The following is an 8,666-nucleotide window of genomic DNA, read 5'->3' as shown; positions in this document are numbered from 1 at the left end:
ATCTTTCCTTCTGAATACCAGACACAGAAAGAACCAGTCCTAATGGGAAAACAACAACAACAACAACAAAAAAAAAAAAAGAACCAAAACCTCCATCAGTTGAAAGTGACTCATAGGAGCATTGAAATGTATAGGTCTGTTATCTAAGGATCCTGTCAGAATAACTGTAGGCAAGTCACTCTGGGTCCTTGCTTAATTTCTCCTTGCCTTAACTTGATGGCTTCACAATGAATACCCACCAAGTCCATACCATCAAGGAGCAAGCCCCAGGGTGCCTTAGTTATGGCCCAGTGGAATGACTCCCCCCCCCCCAGTAAGATTAATGCCACCTCATGACTCAGAGGTCCCGGGGAAAGGTGAGGGCTCATCTTGGGCTCTCAGCCTAGGAAGGGCTCCTGTTCCTCATCTGAGAACACAATGGGGTGCCTCATGCCTTGGAATTGGGGTGGGGGATCAACAGGACCTCAGAACAGGGCAGGGGCATAGGCCAAGTTGAGTGGAAAAGACAACACAGTAAACACAGTATCTCCCCCAAACCTCCAGGCAAGGTTTTCCTTTCTATAACCCAGGCACATTTCCAGTCTCTTCAGGGCTGGGATTGAGGCATAAGACAACATGCTCAGAGGAAACAGTTTCTTTTGAACCAAGGCTGGGGGGTGAGAGGGGTTCTGGGAAGTCACATCAAATGCCAGTGTCTCAGAACACCTGAGTTTACTCCTTGTAGAGAACTAGGAGTGTGGCTCACAGAGGTCTGAGCCATGTAAGGAACATCCGCCAGCCTGTTTTTGAAGCCTCAACAGACAGCTTTGGCCCCCTGTGCCAAAGCCCCTTTCCCCTAGTCTTCCCCTACAAGAGCAAGGCCCAGCGGTGCAGTCTGTCACCTAGGGATGAGGCTAGGGATGGTAGCACGGCATGAAGGACCATGCTGGTGGCCCTGAGATTATCACAGCTTCAGCATATGACTTTAGGTAAATGAGGGAATGGCTTCCTTATAGGTTACATTTCTAGTCCAAAGACACCACCCTGGATAAGAGATGTAGAGACAGGGAAAGGAGAAACATGAAGTTCCCTGCATACCCAGGAGGGTCAAGCTACCAGAGGCTCCAGCAATAACCCTGGTTTCATAGGAAGGTCTGTGCAGACACCCTTGGCTCTCACCCCAAGCTAATCCCCTAAGATCTCACTGAGTATATTAACAGCCTACCCCCCACAGCCAATACATTCATCTTTGGGTCACTGTGTCCCTTGTTATCACTAAGGTTTTGCATGTAGCATGCTCCTGTTTATATGCCTTATTACCCAGAAAACAAGGGCTACCCTCAGCTTCCCCAGAAGGGAACACAGTGATGGTCCTACACAGATTCCTGAAGCCTGGGGCAGCATACAATAATGTCACACACAAATTTGCCATTCTGTTCATGTTTGGAAGCCATAATAGGCAACATGGCACATCCATCTGATGGGTTACTGTCACCTGAAACAATTCTAGGCTACTGTGACACCCAGAGATCTCAGCAATGGCAGCATACAATAAAACAAAGCACGGCAGTAATTTCATCCTGAAGCTAGATTGACAGAGAATCACGGGTCCAGGAATGAATGAGTGTTGGCCATCAGGGCTGGAGAACATCAAGGACAGAGCTAGCTACCTGCTGCACAGCATGGCTGGTTAGGAAGTCAGATCTGGAAACCTTTTCTTCAGATCACAGGCTCTGCTTCCTGAGTGATGAGATTAAAGGCATGCATTGCTACATCTAACTTGTTTAATCTTAAAACAAAATAAAACTACTATTATATTTACTTATTTATTTATTTGAGTGTGTGTGTGTGTGTGTGTGTGTGTGTGTGTGTGTGTCGTTGACTCCTCCTTCTGTGTAGGCTCCAGGACTACAAGACTTACACAGCTTGTTAGTTTTGGCCATAGGTGCCTTTACCTGTTGAGTCATCTTCCTGTCTCACATTTAATATTCTTACCTGTATGTTTACTCAATATTTTTTGTTTACTATGTGTGTTTGTGTGTGCATGTGTGTATTTGTGCACATGTGTGTGTGTGTATTTGTGGACATGTGTGTATTTGTGTGTATTTGTGCACTTGTGTATGTTTGTGTGTATTTGTGCACATGTGTGTGTTTGTGCACATGTGTGTGTATTTGTGCACATGTGTATGTTTGTGCACATGTGTGTGTGTGCACATTTGTGTGTATGTGTGTGCACGTGTGCCACAGTATGAGTGTGGAGGTCAGAGAACAACTTGTGTATATCTTCTCTTCTTCCACCATGAAGTTCCTGAGGATAGAACTCAGGTCATCAGGCTTGGCAACACATGCCTTCACCTGCTGGTCCACCTTGCAGGCCCCCAGAATTCCATTCTTTCTGTAAGTTTAGGCTGCCTCCATGACGGGCTCTTGGGCTCAGCATACAATTCTCTCTATTTGGGATTATGTTTGGCAATTTCCATTGTAAAACATAACAAAACAAGGCAGAAAAGCAAGGTCTTCACAATATCCTGAAACAGACACTGACTTTTCCACATCGCCGTCCACCCCAACCACCCTACCCAGAACCCCTTAACGTTGATATTCTCCCAAGAGCCCTCTCAGACGCTCTGCACAAACTTTTCCTTTACAGGAAATAGAATTGCTCACCTCCTGTCTTATCTGACTCTCAAACAGGCTTCTCTAAAAGACACCCCATGACTCCCACACGTCCCCATCCTCCTCTCCTCTCCCATTCAACCCCCTCATCCAGCTCTCACCCAAGCTCTTCCTCTCTATACTCTGCCATCCTCCTCATCCTCTCCTCATTAACATGCAATTAAGAGACTCATTTTATCACGTGACCCCCGGCCAGGCCTGTGAGACTTGGTAGATGTTTTAGGCAAACAAATAAATGGTGGACTTGGAATCAACATGCCAGTGAATACTTAGAACCCTGCTAATACAGTTACATCCACATGCAGAAATACGCTTTCACCACATGCCAATTTCGAAAATGTAGAATTTAAGTTTCTTATAATTGAGTTCATGAAAGGTAGCATTCCATTGCAAAGCTGTTCTTATTAAGCCAGGCCCACCGTATCACCATGTGGGTGACAACTGAAACAGGAAGACCAGACCATGCCTTAAGTGTCAGGTATCATGACACAAACCCAAATGTCAGGAACTAAAAGTCGAGACTTAAATCTGGGAGAACTTTGGAGGTCAGTCATGAGACAGAATACAGGGTCTGTGTTCTGTATGTAGTAAATACAGGCTGCTCTACCTCACAGGACCTGAGTGTCCAAGTGGTTTTACTTCACAGACCCAAGTCACCATGTTATTCCACTTACCAAGATCTGAGCATCCAGGTAACCTCGGAGGATCTGAGTAACCATGCCCGCTACCTTTCAGGATAAGCAAACAGGCTCTCTCCTGTACAGGACATGGACTCAGGTCATACCACCTCACAGGACATGAGTGTCAAGGCTAAGCCACCTACGGGACCTGAGAGGCCATACCATTCCACTTTATAGAACCTGACCGGACACTGACTGTCAACATGAGGGTAATAATTACAAGGAACTTAAATATTTTCTACCAAAAGAATGCCACAGGAATGTGACCTTTGCACACTGTTCAGTAATCTCCCCTACCGTGTTTACTTAAAGGCCCTTCCTCATTCCCAAAGCGCAATGGCCAGGGCAGAGGACCCCCTTTCTTATTTTGTTCATTTTCTTCGCACTGATTTTCCCCCCTCTCGTTTTGTATTGGTTCTTTGAGAATTTCACACAATGCATTTTGATCACAGACATCCTTCTCCCCCAACTCCTTCCATATCTCCCTCCCCGCCCCCAGCTTCGTGTCTTCTTTCTATTTTAACTCATTAAGATTTGCTCTGTTCATTTCTTTTTGGATGTGTGGTCTTCCAGTGGAGCATCGTCAGCTTACCAGGGGCTACAGTTTTAAAGACAACTGGCTGTCCTCCAAGCAGCTATCAATCATCAATAGCTTCTAGACTAGGGGTGGAACTCAGTGTCCGCCACCCCTCTCCATGCTGGGATTTTGTCTGGCTTCAGCTTGTACAGATATTGTATATACTGTCACAACCATTGTGAGTTCCTATGTACCACTTGCCCTGCTGTGTCCAGAAGACACTGTGTCCTTGTAGCTATCATTGTCTCTGGCTCTAATATCTTTCTGTTCCTTCTTCTGCCGTGAGCCTAGACCCTGTATATACCTAGAATGTGGTATAAACATCCCATTTAGGGCTGCATATGATGGAACAGGATTAAACTGGGAAGACAGCCAGAAGACAGGGTAGAGGAGGGAACACAGGAAAAGATTTTTTTAAAAAATGCTAAAGACCTTTCAAAAACTTTGTATGAAAGCCTACTGCACAAGCTTCTTTAAAACATACACACACACACACACACACACACACACACAGCCCGGAATGGATTACCTCTTTTGGAGTTGTTGGCCAATGAGGCCTCAACTACCTCCAAACATTACAGGGTTCTGTTATTGGTTACCCTACAGAATTTGGTAGTAAGACCTGATATCACGTACTTGAAGATATCACGTACTTGAGTCATAAAACATGTAGAAAAACAAAAGCTGGTACTAATCTGGAACCCCGACCAGCTAACTTCCAAAGGCTAGAAGTTGCTAAGTTGCTACTGGAGGAGGAAAGAAAGCATCAGTCATAGTCAGCGGCGCCCTGTGAGCTATGGCAATGACCGGCCTGGCAAGCCATGCTCGCTGTTGTAGTAGTGGCATGAACATCGTGGGAATAACCAACTACTCTCTGATTGGATTTAAGACCGATTCCATAAGATTAAACCCGTGCCTGGCAACACTATCAGAACTCATGGCTAGACAAACCTTAGGGCTTAGGGAAGAATCTACTACAATTATTTTGCCAAATAGATGTTGTAAAAAGCTGAATCCCAATGACTTACTAGACCCATAGGTTAATATGGCCTTCACCCCTCATCAGAGAAGCTTCTGCTTACATTATTAGGTGGCGATTAACATGGAGGTGCACAAACTTGCACCAAATTTAAATTAGCCAATATCAAGAAAGATTGTGAGGCTAAATCCCAGCCAGTGGGGAGAAGACACGGTACCCTTGCATTATGATTAAAAACATGCTCCACGTGCTTGCTTTCCAGAAAACCATCCTTTTGCCTTGTCGGCCGTCTTTGTGCAGTATTAGTGAGGAACTGTGGACTCAAGACTTTATTTCCAGTGTAGCTCACCACCTCATAGGACCTGAGTACCCAGACCAGTTCGATTCACAGGCCCTGAACATTTAATTATTCCAGAGATGGGCAATGATATTGTAGTAGGGGAAAGGCAGCAAGCATGGAATTCCAAACCAGGCCATGTGGGGTTCTCTGTGGCAGGGATCACAGAGGTGGGGGTTGGGAGTGGGGAACAGTAAATCAAGTCCAATGCCAATGTAGAAGGCAGCCAGTGGGCCCAGCTCCATCTGAAGAATTTTTGAGACGGGGGCTCACTAATTGGTTGTTTAAGGGAAAGACAATATATGAGGTCCGGATGCCACAGAGACCACCTGTTAATGGTCATGGGAAAGGCTTCCTAGCACCAGAGACAGAAAACAGAAGTCAGGAAGAGCAGGCCGGACCTCAGTATGGTCACGTGACAGCCTCACTGTGGTGCAAGATATGTCACCAGTCTGCAGTCATCTTGCCCTCAATCCACCATGCTGCTGCCCCCATTTTACACAGGATCTGTCCTATGACATTCCTCCACACTAGCCCAGATCTGTCAAATCCGAACCCCGCCCACCTAGAGATATGTGGGGCCCAGATGATCCTGTACACAGAGGGAAGTGACCACAATGAACGAAGGGCCTCCTTATTTTTCATTTCCTTCCTGGACTAGCTTGGTCCCTACCCCCTGTCTGTCCCCCTGCCCAGAGGCAGGCAGAGACAGGTCACCCCAGCAGTGACCAGCTCTGTGCATTCTTCCGTCGTTGTTCATTGTTTTGGCACACGCCTGTCTCAGAGCCTCCTTGTAGTCACTAGGACAGTCCACAAAGCCAGCATCGTCTGGGTTTTATATTTGCCCAGGGCTGATTTGACTTCCTTCCCAGTCGCTTTACAATAGAGACAGAGACAATGGGGAAATCACAATTTCTATCTGTAAGTGGAGAATCGCAATCAGTCTACCCAGGGCCCATAAGAAGGTGCAGTGTGGCGGAAACTTCTGGAATATGCATCAAGATACCCAAAGTTCTTGTTGTAACCCATGGAGCTGGCTTTCATCACTGAGCAGCAGGGCCAGGTTTCTCACTCAGCAGTGAGGCTTCTGAAGGCAAGCCCAATCAACGCTAATCTCATAATATGCTCTCGACCTCTGTATGCAGAGTTCAGGGAGACTCTGGGCCCCCTGCACATTGGGAGGTACAGATCCCTCTAGAAACAGAAGTCAGCCTCCACTGCTACCCTGCAGGGGCAGAAGCAGGCTTCAAGGGGCCTGTGGCAGCCCAGTTGAGACAAACCACTTCCTCCTGTCCTTGCCCGAGCTGGTCCCACCCCCAAACCAAGCATGTAGTGTGTTATCAGCTCAGAGAGCTTGTATGAGAACCGTCCAGTCTCTTCACAGGCTTGGGGGGCTGGGACGAGCTGGTAAGCACGCTGTGCCTATTCCATCTCTCACAAAAGTGGGGCCTGGGGAGAGTCTCAGTAAACCACATGTAGAGCCAGGCCAATGAGAAAACCTGTCTAAAAAATAAGATAAACAGGTCCCAGGGAATAACATCTGAGATTGTCTTCTACCTTCCCCACACATGCCCTACCCCCAATGTGCACGCACACGCACGAGCGCGCGCGCGCATGCGCGCGCGCGCACACACACACACACACACACATTTATTTTTGTTTTTGTCTTTGTTTTCCCCAACAGACAGGGTATCTCTGTGTGGCCCTGGCTGTTGTAGAATTTGCTCCACGGACCAGGCCGGCCTCAAACTCAGAGGTCTACCTGCCTCATCTCCCAAATGCTGGGAAGGACCAGTCTAAACTGGGGCAGAGCTGCCTAAGCTCTAAACCTCAGTGAGCTTGGCATCATTCAGAGTCCACGTTACAGAAAGGGAAATGGAGGCAGAGTCTGAGAAGTTGTCCAAGTTCCTGGGCCCTACAACTGCCCGTCACCCTGTTCCTGGCATTCCTTCTCACCGAGGTCTCCTCTCCATGCCCCCAAAGCTGCTCATCCCCTGCAGCACTCACTGACTCCCAGAAAAATGGAAACTGGCTTGTCATCCACAAGAACAGTGACTCCTGCCCCACACTTTCCACAGGTCCCCGAGTCCTGCTTTTTGAATATGCCCTGCCTCTCCGGCCTTTGCCTATTGGGCAGAGCATACAGTATCACAGTGTTACCATAATCATAACATTTCATCTGTGCTGCTGTGAGCCTGCCCTAGGGTTGCAAGCCTCCTAAGGTGCTGTACCACTGTCTAGAGCTGCCCAGGCAAATCCTAGGGGTCCCAAGGAGTCTTTAGAGGGCTTAGGTTTCTTTCCTAGCATTGTCCAGCTATCAAAACTGGAGACTCTAGAAGATTCCAGAGCCGCATAGAATGGAAAGGCCCATCCTCCACTAAGCAACTGCGTTGGACCAGCTCTTCTGTACAAACAGAAAAATGCCTGCTTTCTTCCCCCTGAGGCATCCTGCATGGGGGTCAGCCTTAGATCTGTACACACACACACACCCAGCCTCCCAGAGGGGCACAACTGTCACTGACAGACTGCCCATATCTTAAGTTTGAGCTGTGCCCATCTGCCAATAGCACTCTGTAGTTGCAGAAGCTCCTCATGCCCATCCACAGTAACTCTATCTTCTCGCCAGTATGAGCCACGGAAAGACAACGGCATGAAAAAAGGCACAGCTAGCATGCCACAGCAACTTCCTGCCTTGAAAACATCTGACTCCCTCGAATGGTTCCTGTTTGGTTTCTAGTACTCTCCCACCACCCTCCCCCATGAAGCCCCTTCACAACACCAGACAATCATTTAGGGTTCGACAAAAACCCCAGGAGCCAGTCTCCACTCACCCTTCTTCCAAGACCAGTCTGCATGCCCTCCAGGGCTGAACTCACGCAAGAACAAAACCCAACTTCCTCTTTCTTATTTTTGCAATATTGGTCACAAAGCAGTGGCATATTTGCATTTCCGCAGCAATGACGCAATGTGAGAGGAGGCTAGTTTGCTGGTTCTGGAGGGCCTGGTCTGCTTGTGTGGGATGGCTTCGAAAGTGTAATCCTTTTACATGACCTTGGCTCAACCATACTGGGCTCCTGGCTCCGAAGGAGCAGCCAGGGCTGAGCTTAAGTTTGACAAGTCACTGAGTGAGGACACCTCTTGTACCTGGTTCGGTGGGCTCCCCTGAGCAGACCTGAGATTGGTGCTGTTTACAGGAAAGAGGATCCACCAGGGGACAGGGGACCCAGTCCAGACAGACCTTGGTGACTGCAGGTTGGAAAAAGCAACCCCACCAGTGACATTGTTTCACGGTTACTCCAAGAGACCTGGGGAGCCTCTGGTGACCTAACCGATGAGGACTGTCCCAGCAGGGCTAAGTTCTGCCTCTTCCAGGCAGCCCTATGGGGAAAACCCCTTCATTAACTCAGGAAGTCAATAAAGAATGGGGCAGGGGTTACC

The sequence above is a fragment of the Micromys minutus genome (assembly GCF_963924665.1).
Source record: "Micromys minutus genome assembly, chromosome: 1".
Lineage (NCBI taxonomy): Eukaryota > Metazoa > Chordata > Mammalia > Rodentia > Muridae > Micromys > Micromys minutus.
Note: the sequence above shows the minus strand (reverse complement) of the source record.